This window comes from Triturus cristatus, chromosome 4_1, assembly GCF_964204655.1.
Source record: "Triturus cristatus chromosome 4_1, aTriCri1.1, whole genome shotgun sequence".
NCBI lineage: Eukaryota > Metazoa > Chordata > Amphibia > Caudata > Salamandridae > Triturus > Triturus cristatus.
Genome location: NC_140585.1, coordinates 294,530,529 through 294,549,688, shown reverse-complemented (window position 1 = coordinate 294,549,688; position 19,160 = coordinate 294,530,529). Strand labels below are relative to the sequence as shown.

General features: G+C 44.3%; 5 non-coding genes across 5 annotated transcripts; all 5 read right to left on the bottom strand.

Annotated features, from left to right (window-relative positions):
- Nucleotides 1-2,123: 2,123 nt before the first annotated feature.
- Nucleotides 2,124-2,423, bottom strand: LOC146854531 (signal recognition particle RNA). Its single transcript, XR_014981717.1, has one exon.
- Nucleotides 2,424-5,822: 3,399 nt separating this feature from the next.
- On the bottom strand, nucleotides 5,823-6,122 carry LOC146854530 (signal recognition particle RNA). The gene has a single exon (XR_014959324.1).
- Nucleotides 6,123-9,519: 3,397 nt separating this feature from the next.
- Nucleotides 9,520-9,819, bottom strand: LOC146854529 (signal recognition particle RNA). Its single transcript, XR_014981611.1, has one exon.
- Nucleotides 9,820-13,226: 3,407 nt separating this feature from the next.
- On the bottom strand, nucleotides 13,227-13,526 carry LOC146854528 (signal recognition particle RNA). The gene has a single exon (XR_014959347.1).
- Nucleotides 13,527-16,933: 3,407 nt separating this feature from the next.
- Nucleotides 16,934-17,233, bottom strand: LOC146854527 (signal recognition particle RNA). The gene has a single exon (XR_014981581.1).
- Nucleotides 17,234-19,160: the final 1,927 nt, after the last annotated feature.

Genomic DNA, 19,160 nt, shown 5'->3' with positions numbered 1-19,160 from the left:
TTCTCAGAATGAGATGCTTTATATAAATACTTTTGCAATATGCAATTGAGTTTTGTAGAAAGTTACAAGTGGTTGCAATAGGCAACAACATTTTAAACACAATAATGCATTGAGCTCAATGGAAGTTTCAAGTTATTTGCAACAGATTACTTTTAGGATTACTTTTGGATTTCCAGGACTGGATCCTAGATTTAGTCCTGGGTCAGTACTTGGAATCAAGTGATAAAAGTCGACTTAATTACTGTGATGATTTTTAGACAATATTTTGCTATTTTAAAAGCTGACAGAAAATATTTCATAGAAAACAGTCTAAGATTCCCTATGGCAGAAAATTCAAGTTGCAGGTATAGTATGTTCTCGTTACTTTTGTAATCCAGTACTGGGTGCCTAGACTCAGTACTGGGACCTTTATCCAAAACAGGTAAGTAATTACGTTTTCAGAAATTATACGATTTTTAAAGAATATTTAAAGTTTGCAGAAATTGACACTTAGAAGAAATTTCACAGAAAAACAGTCAATGATTTCCTACGGGAGAAAATTGGGTTACTGGTAAGTACAGTTGTAAGTATTTTTCAGAGTCAGTGCTGGGCACCAAGATCCAGCACTGGGAGCTCACCTAATAGCAGGTGAGTATTTTCGTTTTCGTTACTCGGCTGATTTTTGGTGAATATTTTAAGTTTTGAAAAGTCCACACTTGGAAGAAATTTCAGGAAAAACCAGTCAATGTTACCCTATGGAGATGATTGAGTTATCGGTTTAAAGGTAAGTACTCGACTGGCAGAGTTAAGGTTCTGGGCATAGACTCAGGCGTCTCCCAGGGTCAGGTAGGTACAGTTGGTTCACCCTCAGCGGCACAAGGGCGGCCGGGTGCAGAGAGAGTTAGGCCCAATGTTATCCTATGAGAGGTAGGGGGGCCTTGGTTGGTGGCTGCTGACTAGCAGGCCACGTGGCTGTGGGAGCTGGGCTCCTGGTCACTTATCCAGAGCAAGTGGGGAAGTAGATAGATGTAGAGGTTGCACTGCCAGGGCCACTCGGACGGCTGGGTGCAGGGTGCTTTTGAGCATTCGGGCGCTCAATTGATTTGAATGGGAAATCTCTGGTTTAGAAAAAGACTGCAAGCTCGGGGACGAAGATTCTTCAGGTGCCACCACCACTTCGAGAGGTAAGTTGGGTAGTTGGAGGATAGGTAGGTACCCCGGGATTGGGCACAGGGGGCCGCGGAGCGCCGGGTGCAGGGGTACCTTTTGGTGTCGGGAAATCTTACCCTCTGTTGATCGCGGTTGGGGGGGCACCTGGTTCTGAGGCTGAGGACTTCTTCAGGAGTGTCGAGGGAGGTCCTTGGGTGCCGGACTCGGGGTCACAGTCGCCGTGGGGTCGTCCTTGTGGTCTTTGTTCACTCTGGCACAGGCCAGGCTTGGTGGGTGCAGAGTGTGAAGGGTTCGCGGTTCCGGGCTGCTGCCAGGGATTAGAAGTAGATTTGAGTAGAGCCTCTACTCATGGGAGTCCCAGGGGTTTAGAGTCAAAAGGTAGCCAGGTCCTCCAGGGTTTGTGAGGTTGCTGGCCACAAGAGATGCCGGGTTGGAGCAGGAGCAGGTTCGAGGGTCGACAGGCCAGAGGCTCCAACGTTTGGGAGTTGCACAGCCCTCAGTCTTTTCATGTTTCGCTCAAAGAGTGAAGGGCCCTGTAATTTCTCCTTCTCATTCACATATGAAAAGAATGAGGGCTAATCAAAAAATGAATTAGAGCTGGACGTAGAAATGCAGCAGAAGGGCCAGAAAGCGCATTTCTAAGTTGCTCTATGAAGGATGCTTTTGTACTTGACAGATCAGTTTAATCCTACAGGTGCTCTAAAAGGAAGAATGCATTTGAGTCATCCTTGCTGAAAATCACACAGCCATTTATTCTAGGTTGCACTGAGTTTTCAGTCCTCTCCGCCTGCTAGCTTGTTGTTGCAATATGTCTCAATTCTGGAGAATTGTCTGCTATGCTGAAATGCGTGGCCCAGTTCAAATGTTCATCATATTTCCTGGAAAAATATCAAAAGGAAAACAAAGATTTGGTTTTGGGAAAATAATTTATTACAGCTTGTAAAAATCAAAACTTTCACATTTGAGTCAAAAAAGAGAGGCTAGGTCTCACTATTTTGCTCAGGCTGTTTTACACGTACTGCTCACAGGTGCTGTTCTGCTACCAATGGGCATGGAAGCTTTGGCCTGCTCTGTTTCCAGCCTGGGTCGGTGCACCTCTCGTTACACAACCTGAAATTCTAGAGCTCCCTCTAGAACACCATATTGATGCCCAATGCAGCATGGACACCTGATCAACACAGCTGAGTGCAGCCCAGAACCCCTGAGCTCAATCAATCCACAAGCCTCTGCCTCCCAAGTAACTAGGACAACATGCACACGCCACCTTGCCCGGCAAACACTGCAGCTGTCCTAATGATGAAATGCATTCCATTAGTAAGGATAATGATAAAGTAAGGTGGAATGAATTGATGGTTTACCAACCATGTTTCAAGAAAATCAATTTCACTATCCTTCAAAGAAAGGAAAAAAATGTCTTATCAAGAAGCAGTGTGAATATGGGAAGGGCCTTTAAAAAAGATGTGGAGTTTCCTAAAGTAAAAAAGAGGGTTGAACTGATTGAAGGGAGAGAGGAAGTAGGGTCGGAAAGATTGTGACGGGGAAGTGAATACAACATAAATACTAGTATTTAGAGAGTGAGAGACAGGTAGAGGGACAGAAGGGAAAGGAGAGTGAGAGAGAAGAGCCAGGTTAGGGCTGAGTTTCTCTTTATCTGCCAGTGACTCCCTGTAGAAGCTTGCCGGCACAATTTAGGCTGTCCTGTAGGCTTCCCTTGTTATGCCGAGCCAGCCAATATTGAGAAAAATAGCATGGGTCACAATGATGGAACTCGTCTGCAACATCGGAAGTTTTAAAGTAGTATGGAGTGGGAGGGCTAGAAGAGTTACCATAAAGAATGAATACACGTCATTCTGTTCTCTAGCCTCAACAGCTGCAAGAGAGGAACTCCTGCTGGCCAAGAAGACCAATGTCAGTTCAGCTTGAACAGGTGAAAGCATGCCTGATTCTGCAAAGGTATGAGATTACACTTTTGCGTCAGAGGTGGTCAGGGGCTATTGCACATTAGGAAACCGTTTATTGAGGTCCAGTTGGATTACTCTATCTTCTACCACCTCAAAATCAGCTGCTCATGCAGTGTTCTATACCGATGAGCTATTTTGGTCCTCCCTGCCCCTTCCAGCTAGTGGGTCCCCTGACTAGGGAAAGTGATTCGAACAGATTTGCATATCTTTTCATAGGAGACTTCTTGACCTATTTTATACTGTGCCAAATCAAGGTAGATTGAGTAATGATCTTGACAGACCTATATTGGAGAACTGCAGTGTGGGAAAGTGGCTCTGTATATACTGTTCCCAAATAGGTACAGGGTGTACAGAGTCCACAGTCCCCAGAGGTTTGGCAGAGGCTAAAGTTAGATATAACCTTACTCTCTAAAGTGGTAGCTTGGTTGAGCAGTAAGGCAGTATCAGAGGACAGTGTAAAGCATTTGTTGCACACACTCAGTCAGCAAATGGTCTCACACACTCAATAACTGAACTCTAGGCCAATGGTTTATCTACAAAAAATATATGCTTGTTTTATTTTAGAACCAACAATAGGTATTAAAATATACTTTCTCAGAATGAGATGCTTTATATAAATACTTTTGCAATATGCAATTGACTTTTGTAGAAAGTTACAAGTAGTTGCAATAGGCAACAACATTTTAAACACAATAATGCATTGAGCTCAATGGAAGTTTCAAGTTATTTGCAACAGATTACTTTTAGGATTACTTTTGGATTTCCAGGACTGGATCCTAGATTCAGTCCTGGGTCAGTACTTGGAATCAAGTGATAAAAGTCGACTTAATTACTGTGATGATTTTTAGACAATATTTTGCTATTTTAAAAGTTGACAGAAAATATTTCATAGAAAACAGTCTAAGATTCCCTATGGCAGAAAATTCAAGTTGCAGATATAGTATGTTCTCGTTACTTTTGTAATCCAGTACTGGGTGCCTAGACTCAGTACTGGGACCTTTATCCAAAACAGGTAAGTAATTACGTTTTCAGAAATTATACGATTTTTAAAGAATATTTAAAGTTTGCAGAAATTGACACAGAAGAAATTTCACAGAAAAACAGTCAATGATTTCCTACGGGAGAAAATTGGGTTACTGGTAAGTACAGTTGTAAGTATTTTTCAGAGTCAGTGCTGGGCACCAAGATCCAGCACTGGGAGCTCACCTAATAGCAGGTGAGTATTTTCGTTTTCGTTACTCGGCTGAATTTTGGTGAATATTTTAAGTTTTGAAAAGTCCACACTTGGAAGAAATTTCAGGAAAAACCAGTCAATGTTACCCTATGGAGAAGATTGAGTTATCGGTTTAAAGGTAAGTACTCGACTGGCAGAGTTAAGGTTCTGGGCATAGACTCAGGCGTCTCCCAGGGTCAGGTAGGTACAGTTGGTTCACCCTCAGCGGCACAAGGGCGGCCGGGTGCAGAGAGAGTTAGGCCCAATGTTATCCTATGAGAGGTAGGGTGGCCTTGGTTGGTGGCTGCTGACTAGCAGGCCACGTGGCTGTGGGAGCTGGGCTCCTGGTCACTTATCCAGGGCAAGTGGGGAAGTAGATAGATGTAGAGGTTGCACTGCCAGGGCCACTCGGACGGCTGGGTGCAGGGTGCTTTTGAGCATTCGGGCGCTCAATTGATTTGAATGGGAAATCTCTGGTTTAGAAAAAGACTGCAAGCTCGGGGACGAAGATTCTTCAGGTGCCACCACCACTTCGAGAGGTAAGTTGGGTAGTTGGAAGATAGGTAGGTACCCCGGGATTGGGCACAGGGGGCCGCGGAGCGCCGGGTGCAGGGGTACCTTTTGGTGTCGGGAAATCTTACCCTCTGTTGATCGCGGTTGGGGGGGCACCTGGTTCTGAGGCTGCAGGCTTCTTCAGGAGTGTCGAGGGAGGTCCTTGGGTGCCGGACTCGGGGTCACAGTCGCCGTGGGGTCGTCCTTGTGGTCTTTGTTCACTCTGGCACAGGCCAGGCTTGGTGGGTGCAGAGTGTGAAGGGTTCGCGGTTCCGGGCTGCTGCCAGGGATTAGAAGTAGATTTGAGTAGAGCCTCTACTCATGGGAGTCCCAGGGGTTTAGAGTCAAAAGGTAGCCAGGTCCTCCAGGGTTTGTGAGGTTGCTGGCCACAAGAGATGCCGGGTTGGAGCAGGAGCAGGTTCGAGGGTCGACAGGCCAGAGGCTCCAACGTTTGGGAGTTGCACAGCCCTCAGTCTTTTCATGTTTCGCTCAAAGAGTGAAGGGCCCTGTAATTTCTCCTTCTCATTCACATATGAAAAGAATGAAGGCTAATCAAAAAATGAATTAGAGCTGGACGTAGAAATGCAGCAGAAGGGCCAGCAAGCGCATTTCTAAGTTGCTCTATGAAGGATGCTTTTGTACTTGACAGATCAGTTTAATCCTACAGGTGCTCTAAAAGGAAGAATGCATTTGAGTCATCCTTGCTGAAAATCACACAGCCATTTATTCTAGGTTGCACTGAGTTTTCAGTCCTCTCCGCCTGCTAGCTTGTTGTTGCAATATGTCTCAATTCTGGAGAATTGTCTGCTATGCTGAAATGCGTGGCCCAGTTCAAATGTTCATCATATTTCCTGGAAAAATATCAAAAGGAAAACAAAGATTTGGTTTTGGGAAAATAATTTATTACACCTTGTAAAAATCAAAACTTTCACATTTGAGTCAAAAAAGAGAGGCTAGGTGTCACTATTTTGCTCAGGCTGTTTTACACGTACTGCTCACAGGTGCTGTTCTGCTACCAATGGGCATGGAAGCTTTGGCCTGCTCTGTTTCCAGCCTGGGTCGGTGCACCTCTCGTTACACAACCTGAAATTCTAGAGCTCCCTCTAGAACACCATATTGATGCCCAATGCAGCATGGACACCTGATCAACACAGCTGAGTGCAGCCCAGAACCCCTGAGCTCAAGCAATCCACAAGCCTCTGCCTCCCAAGTAACTAGGACAACAGGCACACGCCACCTTGCCCGGCAAACACTGCAGCTGTCCTAATGATGAAATGCATTCCATAAGTAAGGATAATGATAAAGTAAGGTGGAATGAATTGATGGTTTACCAACCATGTTTCAAGAAAATCAATTTCACTATCCTTCAAAGAAAGGAAAAAAATGTCTTATCAAGAAGCAGTGTGAATATGGGAAGGGCCTTTAAAAAAGATGTGGAGTTTCCTAAAGTAAAAAAGAGGGTTGAACTGATTGAAGGGAGAGAGGAAGTAGGGTCGGAAAGATTGTGACGGGGAAGTGAATACAACATAAATACTAGTATTTAGAGAGTGAGAGACAGGTAGAGGGACAGAAGGGAAAGGAGAGTGAGAGTGAGAGAGAAGAGCCAGGTTAGGGCTGAGTTTCTCTTTATCTGCCAGTGACTCCCTGTAGAAGCTTGCCGGCACAATTTAGGCTGTCCTGTAGGCATCCCTTGTTATGCCGAGCCAGCCAATATTGAGAAAAATAGCATGGGTCACAATGATGGAACTCGTCTGCAACATCGGAAGTTTTAAAGTAGTATGGAGTGGGAGGGCTAGAAGAGTTACCATAAAGAATGAATACACGTCATTCTGTTCTCTAGCCTCAACAGCTGCAAGAGAGGAACTCCTGCTGGCCAAGAAGACCAATGTCAGTTCAGCTTGAACAGGTGAAAGCATGCCTGATTCTGCAAAGGTATGAGATTACACTTTTGCGTCAGAGGTGGTCAGGGGCTATTGCACATTAGGAAACCGTTTATTGAGGTCCAGTTGGATTACTCTATCTTCTACCACCTCAAAATCAGCTGCTCATGCAGTGTTCTATACCGATGAGCTATTTTGGTCCTCTCTGCCCCTTCCAGCTAGTGGGTCCCCTGACTAGGGAAAGTGATTTGAACAGATTTGCATATCTTTTCATAGGAGACTTCTTGACTTATTTTATACTGTGCCAAATCAAGGTAGATTGAGTAATGATCTTGACAGACCTATATTGGAGAACTGCAGTGTGAGAAAGTGGCTCTGTATATACTGTTCCCAAATAGGTACAGGGTGTACAGAGTCCACAGTCCCCAGAGGTTTGGCAGAGGCTAAAGTTAGATATAACCTTACTCTCTAAAGTGGTAGCTTGGTCGAGCAGTAAGGCAGTATCAGAGGACAGTGTAAAGCATTTGTTGCACACACTCAGTCAGCAAATGGTCTCACACACTCAATAACTGAACTCTAGGCCAATGGTTTATCTACAAAAACATATATGCTTGTTTTATTTTAGAACCAACAATAGGTATTAAAATATACTTTCTCAGAATGAGATGCTTTATATAAATACTTTTGCAATATGCAATTGAGTTTTGTAGAAAGTTACAAATGGTTGCAATAGGCAACAACATTTTAAACACAATAATGCATTGAGCTCAATGGAAGTTTCAAGTTATTTGCAACAGATTACTTTTGGATTTCCAGGACTGGATCCTAGATTCAGTCCTGGGTCAGTACTTGGAATCAAGTGATAAAAGTCGACTTAATTACTGTGATGATTTTTAGACAATATTTTGCTATTTTAAAAGCTGACAGAAAATATTTCATAGAAAACAGTCTAAGATTCCCTATGGCAGAAAATTCAAGTTGCAGGTATAGTATGTTCTCCTTACTTTTGTAATCCAGTACTGGGTGCCTAGACTCAGTACTGGGACCTTTACCCAAAACAGGTAAGTAATTACGTTTTCAGAAATTATATGATTTTTAAAGAATATTTAAAGTTTGCAGAAAATTGACACTTAGAAGAAATTTCACAGAAAAACAGTCAATGATTTCCTACGGGAGAAAATTGGGTTACTGGTAAGTACAGTTGTAAGTATTTTTCAGAGTCAGTGCTGGGCACCAAGATCCAGCACTGGGAGCTCACCTAATAGCAGGTGAGTATTTTCGTTTTCGTTACTCGGCTGATTTTTGGTGAATATTTTAAGTTTTGAAAAGTCCACACTTGGAAGAAATTTCAGGAAAAACCAGTCAATGTTACCCTATGGAGAAGATTGAGTTATCGGTTTAAAGGTAAGTACTCGACTGGCAGAGTTAAGGTTCTGGGCATAGACTCAGGCGTCTCCCAGGGTCAGGTAGGTACAGTTGGTTCACCCTCAGCGGCACAAGGGCGGCCGGGTGCAGAGAGAGTTAGGCCCAATGTTATCCTATGAGAGGTAGGGGGGCCTTGGTTGGTGGCTGCTGACTAGCAGGCCACGTGGCTGTGGGAGCTGGGCTCCTGGTCACTTATCCAGGGCAAGTGGGGAAGTAGATAGATGTAGAGGTTGCACTGCCAGGGCCACTCGGACGGCTGGGTGCAGGGTGCTTTTGAGCATTCGGGCGCTCAATTGATTTAAATGGGAAATCTCTGGTTTAGAAAAAGACTGCAAGCTCGGGGACGAAGATTCTTCAGGTGCCACCACCACTTCGAGAGGTAATTTGGGTAGTTGGAGGATAGGTAGGTACCCCGGGATTGGGCACAGGGGGCCGCGGAGCGCCGGGTGCAGGGGTACCTTTTGGTGTCGGGAAATCTTACCCTCTGTTGATCGCGGTTGGGGGGGCACCTGGTTCTGAGGCTGCAGGCTTCTTCAGGAGTGTCGAGGGAGGTCCTTGGGTGCCGGACTCGGGGTCACAGTCGCCGTGGGGTCATCCTTGTGGTCTTTGTTCACTCTGGCACAGGCCAGGCTTGGTGGGTGCAGAGTGTGAAGGGTTCGCGGTTCCGGGCTGCTGCCAGGGATTAGAAGTAGATTTGAGTAGAGCCTCTACTCATGGGAGTCCCAGGGGTTTAGAGTCAAAAGGTAGCCAGGTCCTCCAGGGTTTGTGAGGTTGCTGGCCACAAGAGATGCCGGGTTGGAGCAGGAGCAGGTTCGAGGGTCGACAGGCCAGAGGCTCCAACGTTTGGGAGTTGCACAGCCCTCAGTCTTTTCATGTTTCGCTCAAAGAGTGAAGGGCCCTGTAATTTCTCCTTCTCATTCACATATGAAAAGAATGAGGGCTAATCAAAAAATGAATTAGAGCTGGACGTAGAAATGCAGCAGAAGGGCCAGCAAGCGCATTTCTAAGTTGCTCTATGAAGGATGCTTTTGTACTTGACAGATCAGTTTAATCCTACAGGTGCTCTAAAAGGAAGAATGCATTTGAGTCATCCTTGCTGAAAATCACACAGCCATTTATTCTAGGTTGCACTGAGTTTTCAGTCCTCTCCGCCTGCTAGCTTGTTGTTGCAATATGTCTCAATTCTGGAGAATTGTCTGCTATGCTGAAATGCGTGGCCCAGTTCAAATGTTCATCATATTTCCTGGAAAAATATCAAAAGGAAAACAAAGATTTGGTTTTGGGAACATAATTTATTACACCTTGTAAAAATCAAAACTTTCACATTTGAGTCAAAAAAGAAAGGCTAGGTCTCACTATTTTGCTCAGGCTGTTTAACACGTACTGCTCACAGGTGCTGTCCTGCTACCAATGGGCATGGAAGCTTTGGCCTGCTCTATTTCCAGCCTGGGTCGGTGCACCTCTCGTTACACAACCTGAAATTCTAGAGCTCCCTCTAGAACACCATATTGATGCCCAATGCAGCATGGACACCTGATCAACACAGCTGAGTGCAGCCCAGAACCCCTGGGCTCAAGCAATCCACAAGCCTCTGCCTCCCAAGTAACTAGGACAACAGGCACACGCCACCTTGCCCGGCAAACACTGCAGCTGTCCTAATGATGAAATGCATTCCATAAGTAAGGATAATGATAAAGTAAGGTGGAATGAATTGATGGTTTACCAACCATGTTTCAAGAAAATCTATTTCACTATCCTTCAAAGAAAGGAAAAAAATGTCTTATCAAGAAGCAGTGTGAATATGGGAAGGGCCTTTAAAAAAGATGTGGAGTTTCCTAAAGTAAAAAAGAGGGTTGAACTGATTGAAGGGAGAGAGGAAGCAGGGTCGGAAAGATTGTGACGGGGAAGTGAATACAACATAAATACTAGTATTTAGAGAGTGAGAGACAGGTCGAGGGACAGAAGGGAAAGGAGAGTGAGAGTGAGAGAGAAGAGCCAGGTTAGGGCTGAGTTTCTCTTTATCTGCCAGTGACTCCCTGTAGAAGCTTGCTGGCACAATTTAGGCTGTCCTGTAGGCATCCCTTGTTATGCCGAGCCAGCCAATATTGAGAAAAATAGCATGGGTCACAATGATGGAACTCGTCTGCAACTTCGGAAGTTTTAAAGTGGTATGGAGTGGGAGGGCTAGAAGAGTTACCATAAAGAATGAATACACGTCATTCTGTTCTCTAGCCTCAACAGCTGCAAGAGAGGAACTCCTGCTGGCCAAGAAGACCAATGTCAGTTCAGCTTGAACAGGTGAAAGCATGCCTGATTCTGCAAAGGTATGAGATTACACTTTTGCGTCAGAGGTGGTCAGGGGCTATTGCACATTAGGAAACCGTTTATTGAGGTCCAGTTGGATTACTCTATCTTCTACCACCTCAAAATCAGCTGCTCATGCAGTGTTCTATACCGATGAGCTATTTTGGTCCTCCCTGCCCCTTCCAGCTAGTGGGTCCCCTGACTAGGGAAAGTGATTCGAACAGATTTGCATATCTTTTCATAGGAGACTTCTTGACTTATTTTATACTGTGCCAAATCAAGGTAGATTGAGTAATGATCTTGACAGACCTATATTGGAGAACTGCAGTGTGAGAAAGTGGCTCTGTATATACTGTTCCCAAATAGGTACAGGGTGTACAGAGTCCACAGTCCCCAGAGGTTTGGCAGAGGCTAAAGTTAGATATAACCTTACTCTCTAAAGTGGTAGCTTGGTCGAGCAGTAAGGCAGTATCAGAGGACAGTGTAAAGCATTTGTTGCACACACTCAGTCAGCAAATGGTCTCACACACTCAATAACTGAACTCTAGGCCAATGGTTTATCTACAAAAAATATATGCTTGTTTTATTTTAGAACCAACAATAGGTATTAAAATATACTTTCTCAGAATGAGATGCTTTATATAAATACTTTTGCAATATGCAATTGACTTTTGTAGAAAGTTACAAGTGGTTGCAATAGGCAACAACATTTTAAACACAATAATGCATTGAGCTCAATGGAAGTTTCAATTTATTTGCAACAGATTACTTTTAGGATTACTTTTGGATTTCCAGGACGTGATCCTAGATTCAGTCCTGGGTCAGTACTTGGAATCAAGTGATAAAAGTCGACTTAATTACTGTGATGATTTTTAGACAATATTTTGCTATTTTAAAAGCTGACAGAAAATATTTCATAGAAAACAGTCTAAGATTCCCTATGGCAGAAAATTCAAGTTGCAGGTATAGTATGTTCTCGTTACTTTTGTAATCCAGTACTGGGTGCCTAGACTCAGTACTGGGACCTTTATCCAAAACAGGTAAGTAATTACGTTTTCAGAAATTATACGATTTTTAAAGAATATTTAAAGTTTGCAGAAATTGACACTTAGAAGAAATTTCACAGAAAAACAGTCAATGATTTCCTACGGGAGAAAATTGGGTTACTGGTAAGTACAGTTGTAAGTATTTTTCAGAGTCAGTGCTGGGCACCAAGATCCAGCACTGGGAGCTCACCTAATAGCAGGTGAGTATTTTCGTTTTCGTTACTCGGCTGATTTTTGGTGAATATTTTAAGTTTTGAAAAGTCCACACTTGGAAGAAATTTCAGGAAAAACCAGTCAATGTTACCCTATGGAGAAGATTGAGTTATCGGTTTAAAGGTAAGTACTCGACTGGCAGAGTTAAGGTTCTGGGCATAGACTCAGGCGTCTCCCAGGGTCAGGTAGGTACAGTTGGTTCACCCTCAGCGGCACAAGGGCGGCCGGGTGCAGAGAGAGTTAGGCCCAATGTTATCCTATGAGAGGTAGGGGGGCCTTGGTTGGTGGCTGCTGACTAGCAGGCCACGTGGCTGTGGGAGCTAGGCTCCTGGTCACTTATCCAGGGCAAGTGGGGAAGTAGATAGATGTAGAGGTTGCACTGCCAGGGCCACTCGGACGGCTGGGTGCAGGGTGCTTTTGAGCATTCGGGCGCTCAATTGATTTGAATGGGAAATCTCTGGTTTAGAAAAAGACTGCAAGCTCGGGGACGAAGATTCTTCAGGTGCCACCACCACTTCGAGAGGTAAGTTGGGTAGTTGGAGGATAGGTAGGTACCCCGGGATTGGGCACAGGGGGCCGCGGAGCGCCGGGTGCAGGGGTACCTTTTGGTGTCGGGAAATCTTACCCTCTGTTGATCGCGGTTGGGGGGGCACCTGGTTCTGAGGCTGCAGGCTTCTTCAGGAGTGTCGAGGGAGGTCCTTGGGTGCCGGACTCGGGGTCACAGTCGCCGTGGGGTCATCCTTGTGGTCTTTGTTCACTCTGGCACAGGCCAGGCTTGGTGGGTGCAGAGTGTGAAGGGTTCGCGGTTCCGGGCTGCTGCCAGGGATTAGAAGTAGATTTGAGTAGAGCCTCTACTCATGGGAGTCCCAGGGGTTTAGAGTCAAAAGGTAGCCAGGTCCTCCAGGGTTTGTGAGGTTGCTGGCCACAAGAGATGCCGGGTTGGAGCAGGAGCAGGTTCGAGGGTCGACAGGCCAGAGGCTCCAACGTTTGGGAGTTGCACAGCCCTCAGTCTTTTCATGTTTCGCTCAAAGAGTGAAGGGCCCTGTAATTTCTCCTTCTCATTCACATATGAAAAGAATGAGGGCTAATCAAAAAATGAATTAGAGCTGGACGTAGAAATGCAGCAGAAGGGCCAGCAAGCGCATTTCTAAGTTGCTCTATGAAGGATGCTTTTGTACTTGACAGATCAGTTTAATCCTACAGGTGCTCTAAAAGGAAGAATGCATTTGAGTCATCCTTGCTGAAAATCACACAGCCATTTATTCTAGGTTGCACTGAGTTTTCAGTCCTCTCCGCCTGCTAGCTTGTTGTTGCAATATGTCTCAATTCTGGAGAATTGTCTGCTATGCTGAAATGCGTGGCCCAGTTCAAATGTTCATCATATTTCCTGGAAAAATATCAAAAGGAAAACAAAGATTTGGTTTTGGGAAAATAATTTATTACACCATGTAAAAATCAAAACTTTCACATTTGAGTCAAAAAAGAGAGGCTAGGTCTCACTATTTTGCTCAGGCTGTTTTACACGTACTGCTCACAGGTGCTGTCCTGCTACCAATGGGCATGGAAGCTTTGGCCTGCTCTGTTTCCAGCCTGGGTCAGTGCACCTCTCGTTACACAACCTGAAATTCTAGAGCTCCCTCTAGAACACCATATTGATGCCCAATGCAGCATGGACACCTGATCAACACAGCTGAGTGCAGCCCAGAACCCGTGAGCTCAAGCAATCCACAAGCCTCTGCCTCCCAAGTAACTAGGACAACAGGCACACGCCACCTTGCCCGGCAAACACTGCAGCTGTCCTAATGATGAAATGCATTCCATAAGTAAGGATAATGATAAAGTAAGGTGGAATGAATTGATGGTTTACCAACCATGTTTCAAGAAAATCAATTTCACTATCCTTCAAAGAAAGGAAAAAAATGTCTTATCAAGAAGCAGTGTGAATATGGGAAGGGCCTTTAAAAAAGATGTGGAGTTTCCTAAAGTAAAAAAGAGGGTTGAACTGATTGAAGGGAGAGAGGAAGTAGGGTCGGAAAGATTGTGACGGGGAAGTGAATACAACATAAATACTAGTATTTAGAGAGTGAGAGACAGGTAGAGGGACAGAAGGGAAAGGAGAGTGAGAGTGAGAGAGAAGAGCCAGGTTAGGGCTGAGTTTCTCTTTATCTGCCAGTGACTCCCTGTAGAAGCTTGCTGGCACAATTTAGGCTGTCCTGTAGGCATCCCTTGTTATGCCGAGCCAGCCAATATTGAGAAAAATAGCATGGGTCACAATGATGGAACTCGTCTGCAACTTCGGAAGTTTTAAAGTGGTATGGAGTGGGAGGGCTAGAAGAGTTACCATAAAGAATGAATACACGTCATTCTGTTCTCTAGCCTCAACAGCTGCAAGAGAGGAACTCCTGCTGGCCAAGAAGACCAATGTCAGTTCAGCTTGAACAGGTGAAAGCATGCCTGATTCTGCAAAAGTATGAGATTACACTTTTGCGTCAGAGGTGGTCAGGGGCTATTGCACATTAGGAAACCGTTTATTGTGGTCCAGTTGGATTACTCTATCTTCTACCACCTCAAAATCAGCTGCTCATGCAGTGTTCTATACCGATGAGCTATTTTGGTCCTCCCTGCCCCTTCCAGCTAGTGGGTACCCTGACTAGGGAAAGTGATTCGAACAGATTTGCATATCTTTTCATAGGAGACTTCTTGACTTATTTTATACTGTGCCAAATCAAGGTAGATTGAGTAATGATCTTGACAGACCTATATTGGAGAACTGCAGTGTGAGAAAGTGGCTCTGTATATACTGTTCCCAAATAGGTACAGGGTGTACAGAGTCCACAGTCCCCAGAGGTTTGGCAGAGGCTAAAGTTAGATATAACCTTACTCTCTAAAGTGGTAGCTTGGTCGAGCAGTAAGGCAGTATCAGAGGACAGTGTAAAGCATTTGTTGCACACACTCAGTCAGCAAATGGTCTCACACACTCAATAACTGAACTCTAGGCCAATGGTTTATCTACAAAAAATATATGCTTGTTTTATTTTAGAATCAACAATAGGTATTAAAATATACTTTCTCAGAATGAGACGCTTTATATAAATACTTTTGCAATATGCAATTGACTTTTGTAGAAAGTTACAAGTGGTTGCAATAGGCAACAACATTTTAAACACAATAATGCATTGAGCTCAATGGAAGTTTCAAGTTATTTGCAACAGATTACTTTTAGGATTACTTTTGGATTTCCAGGACTGGATCCTAGATTCAGTCCTGGGTCAGTACTTGGCATCAAGTGATAAAAGTCGACTTAATTACTGTGATGATTTTTAGACAATATTTTGCTATTTTAAAAGCTGACAGAAAATATTTCATAGAAAACAGTCTAAGATTCCCTATGGCAGAAAATTCAAGTTGCAGGTATAGTATGTTCTCGTTACTTTTGTAATCCAGTACTGGGTGCCTAGACTCAGTACTGGGACCTTTACCCAAAACAGGTAAGTAATTACGTTTTCAGAAATTATACGATTTTTAAAGAATATTTAAAGTTTGCAGAAATTGACACTTAGAAGAAATTTTACAGAAAAACAGTCAATGATTTCCTACGGGAGAAAATTGGGTTACTGGTAAGTACAGTTGTAAGTATTTTTCAGAGTCAGTGCTGGGCACCAAGATCCAGCACTGGGAGCTCACCTAATAGCAGGTGAGTATTTTCGTTTTCGTTACTCGGCTGATTTTTGGTGAATATTTTAAGTTTTGAAAAGTCCACACTTGGAAGAAATTTCAGGAAAAACCAGTCAATGTTACCCTATGGAGAAGATTGAGTTATCGGTTTAAAGGTAAGTACTCGACTGGCAGAGTTAAGGTTCTGGGCATAGACTCAGGCGTCTCCCAGGGTCAGGTAGGTACAGTTGGTTCACCCTCAGCGGCACAAGGGCGGCCGGGTGCAGAGAGAGTTAGGCCCAATGTTATCCTATGAGAGGTAGGGGGGCCTTGGTTGGTGGCTGCTAACTAGCAGGCCACGTGGCTGTGGGAGCTGGGCTCCTGGTCACTTATCCAGGGCAAGTGGGGAAGTAGATAGATGTAGAGGTTGCACTGCCAGGGCCACTCGGACGGCTGGGTGCAGGGTGCTTTTGAGCATTTGGGCGCTCAATTGATTTGAATGGGAAATCTCTGGTTTAGAAAAAGACTGCAAGCTCGGGGACGAAGATTCTTCAGGTGCCACCACCACTTCGAGAGGTAAGTTGGGTAGTTGGAGGATAGGTAGGTACCCCGGGATTGGGCACAGGGGGCCGCGGAGCGCCGGGTGCAGGGGTACCTTTTGGTGTCGGGAAATCTTACCCTCTGTTGATCGCGGTTGGGGGGGCACCTGGTTCTGAGGCTGCAGGCTTCTTCAGGAGTGTCGAGGGAGGTCCTTGGGTGCCGGACTCGGGGTCACAGTCGCCGTGGGGTCATCCTTGTGGTCTTTGTTCACTCTGGCACAGGCCAGGCTTGGTGGGTGCAGAGTGTGAAGGGTTCGCGGTTCCGGGCTGCTGCCAGGGATTAGAAGTAGATTTGAGTAGAGCCTCTACTCATGGGAGTCCCAGGGGTTTAGAGTCAAAAGGTAGCCAGGTCCTCCAGGGTTTGTGAGGTTGCTGGCCACAAGAGATGCCGGGTTGGAGCAGGAGCAGGTTCGAGGGTCGACAGGCCAGAGGCTCCAACGTTTGGGAGTTGCACAGCCCTCAGTCTTTTCATGTTTCGCTCAAAGAGTGAAGGGCCCTGTAATTTCTCCTTCTCATTCACATATGAAAAGAATGAGGGCTAATCAAAAAATGAATTAGAGCTGGACGTAGAAATGCAGCAGAAGGGCCAGCAAGCGCATTTCTAAGTTGCTCTATGAAGGATGCTTTTGTACTTGACAGATCAGTTTAATCCTACAGGTGCTCTAAAAGGAAGAATGCATTTGAGTCATCCTTGCTGAAAATCACACAGCCATTTATTCTAGGTTGCACTGAGTTTTCAGTCCTCTCCGCCTGCTAGCTTGTTGTTGCAATATGTCTCAATTCTGGAGAATTGTCTGCTATGCTGAAATGCGTGGCCCAGTTCAAATGTTCATCATATTTCCTGGAAAAATATCAAAAGGAAAACAAAGATTTGGTTTTGGGAAAATAATTTATTACACCTTGTAAAAATCAAAACTTTCACATTTGAGTCAAAAAAGAGAGGCTAGGTCTCACTATTTTGCTCAGGCTGTTTAACACGTACTGCTCACGGGTGCTGTCCTGCTACCAATGGGCATGGAAGCTTTGGCCTGCTCTGTTTCCAGCCTGGGTCGGTGCACCTCTCGTTACACAACCTGAAATTCTAGAGCTCCCTCTAGAACACCATATTGATGCCCAATGCAGCATGGACACCTGATCAACACAGCTGAGTGCAGCCCAGAACCCCTGGGCTCAAGCAATCCACAAGCCTCTGCCTCCCAAGTAACTAGGACAACAGGCACACGCCACCTTGCCCGGCAAACACTGCAGCTGTCCTAATGATGAAATGCATTCCATAAGTAAGGATAATGATAAAGTAAGGTGGAATGAATTGATGGTTTACCAACCATGTTTCAAGAAAATCTATTTCACTATCCTTCAAAGAAAGGAAAAAAATGTCTTATCAAGAAGCAGTGTGAATATGGGAAGGGGCTTTAAAAAAGATGTGGAGTTTCCTAAAGTAAAAAAGAGGGTTGAACTGATTGAAGGGAGAGAGGAAGCAGGGTCGGAAAGATTGTGACGGGGAAGTGAATACAACATAAATACTAGTATTTAGAGAGTGAGAGACAGGTCGAGGGACAGAAGGGAAAGGAGAGTGAGAGTGAGAGAGAAGAGCCAGGTTAGGGCTGAGTTTCTCTTTATCTGCCAGTGACTCCCTGTAGAAGCTTGCTGGCACAATTTAGGCTGTCCTGTAGGCATCCCTTGTTATGCCGAGCCAGCCAATATTGAGAAAAATAGCATGGGTCACAATGATGGAACTCGTCTGCAACTTCGGAAGTTTTAAAGTGGTATGGAGTGGGAGGGCTAGAAGAGTTACCATAAAGAATGAATACACGTCATTCTGTTCTCTAGCCTCAACAGCTGCAAGAGAGGAACTCCTGCTGGCCAAGAAGACCAATGTCAGTTCAGCTTGAACAGGTGAAAGCATGCCTGATTCTGCAAAGGTATGAGATTACACTTTTGCGTCAGAGGTGGTCAGGGGCTATTGCACATTAGGAAACCGTTTATTGAGGTCCAGTTGGATTACTCTATCTTCTACCACCTCAAAATCAGCTGCTCATGCAGTGTTCTATACCGATGAGCTATTTTGGTCCTCCCTGCCCCTTCCAGCTAGTGGGTCCCCTGACTAGGGAAAGTGATTCGAACAGATTTGCATATCTTTTCATAGGAGACTTCTTGACTTATTTTATACTGTGCCAAATCAAGGTAGATTGAGTAATGATCTTGACAGACCTATATTGGAGAACTGCAGTGTGAGAAAGTGGCTCTGTATATACTGTTCCCAAATAGGTACAGGGTGTACAGAGTCCACAGTCCCCAGAGGTTTGGCAGAGGCTAAAGTTAGATATAACCTTACTCTCTAAAGTGGTAGCTTGGTCGAGCAGTAAGGCAGTATCAGAGGACAGTGTAAAGCATTTGTTGCACACACTCAGTCAGCAAATGGTCTCACACACTCAATAACTGAACTCTAGGCCAATGGTTTATCTACAAAAAATATATGCTTGTTTTATTTTAGAACCAACAATAGGTATTAAAATATACTTTCTCAGAATGAGATGCTTTATATAAATACTTTTGCAATATGCAATTGACTTTTGTAGAAAGTTACAAGTGGTTGCAATAGGCAACAACATTTTAAACACAATAATGCATTGAGCTCAATGGAAGTTTCAATTTATTTGCAACAGATTACTTTTAGGATTACTTTTGGATTTCCAGGACGTGATCCTAGATTCAGTCCTGGGTCAGTACTTGGAATCAAGTGATAAAAGTCGACTTAATTACTGTGATGATTTTTAGACAATATTTTGCTATTTTAAAAGCTGACAGAAAATATTTCATAGAAAACAGTCTAAGATTCCCTATGGCAGAAAATTCAAGTTGCAGGTATAGTATGTTCTCGTTACTTTTGTAATCCAGTACTGGGTGCCTAGACTCAGTACTGGGACCTTTATCCAAAACAGGTAAGTAATTACGTTTTCAGAAATTATACGATTTTTAAAGAATATTTAAAGTTTGCAGAAAATTGACACTTAGAAGAAATTTCACAGAAAAACAGTCAATGATTTCCTACGGGAGAAAATTGGGTTACTGGTAAGTACAGTTGTAAGTATTTTTCAGAGTCAGTGCTGGGCACCAAGATCCAGCACTGGGAGCTCACCTAATAGCAGGTGAGTATTTTCGTT